Genomic DNA, 1,015 nt, shown 5'->3' on the forward strand with positions numbered 1-1,015 from the left:
CAGCAGAAATCCAACTACGAGCTTTTTAACTGCAACAACTTTAATATACGCTATTGGAGCTGGAATTACCGCGGCTGCTGGCACCAGACTTGCCCTCCAATTGTTACTCTGAAAGGGGTTTGGATTCCTATCATTCCAATCACTAGAAATGAAATTTCCAGTGTTGTTATTTCTTGTCACTACCTCCCTGAATCAGGATTGGGTAATTTGCGCGCCTGCTGCCTTCCTTAGATGTGGTAGCCGTTTCTCAGGCTCCCTCTCCGGAATCGAACCCTAATTCCCCGTTACCCGTCACTGCCACGGTAGTCCAATACAGTACCGTCGAAAGCTGATAGGTCAGAAACTTGAATGATCCGTCGCAGACCGAAGTCAACGCGATCCGTTCGGTTACTATGAATCACCTGAGGACCACCGGAAGGTGGGTTGGTTCTGTATCTAATAAACACTGCCCTTCCAGGGGAAGAGGCATGTGCGCATGTATTAGCCATAGAATTACCACGGTTATCCATGTAGTAAAGACCATCAAATAAACTATAACTGTTTTAATGAGCCATTCGCAGTTTAGCCGTATAAAAGCTTATACTTAGACATGCATGGCTTAATCTTTAAGACAAGCATATGACTACTGGCAGGATCAACCAGGTTAATATGTTCCTGAGACAGACCACCTCGAAAACACCAAAAAAACACTCAATCAACCGTCTATTTTCCGGCCTCTTTCGTGTTTTATGGCATAAACAGAAGTGTAAGCCTGCCTCACTCAAGGTTCTACATCAAAACGCGACGTTTTTTGGTCGCCTGGTGAGCCTTAACAGCAACACCAGTTTCTGATGATACTCTTGAGCTATTTGAAACAACAACGCCTTCATCCTGAATCGATTCATCAGGAATCATGGTCGTTGATGCTACAAATCAACAAAGCTTGTCCACCTTGGACACATTCGGGGTATCAACCCATCCACCTCTTATTACAGTATGCACTTAACAGCATTTCAATCTGTTTATTTATAAACAA

The 1,015-nt window shown here is 43.8% G+C and overlaps 1 non-coding gene across 1 annotated transcript; it reads left to right on the top strand.

The window, feature by feature from the left end:
* On the top strand, positions 1-622 carry TGME49_460490 (the record flags this gene model as incomplete). The annotated part of the gene is made up of 1 exon (XR_001974393.1): positions 1-622. It is a non-coding gene; the product is annotated as an 18S ribosomal RNA (ribosomal RNA).
* Between the last annotated feature and the right edge of the window lie 393 nt (positions 623-1,015).

The sequence above is a fragment of the Toxoplasma gondii genome (genome assembly GCF_000006565.2).
Source record: "Toxoplasma gondii ME49 unplaced genomic scaffold asmbl.1098, whole genome shotgun sequence".
Lineage (NCBI taxonomy): Eukaryota > Apicomplexa > Conoidasida > Eucoccidiorida > Sarcocystidae > Toxoplasma > Toxoplasma gondii.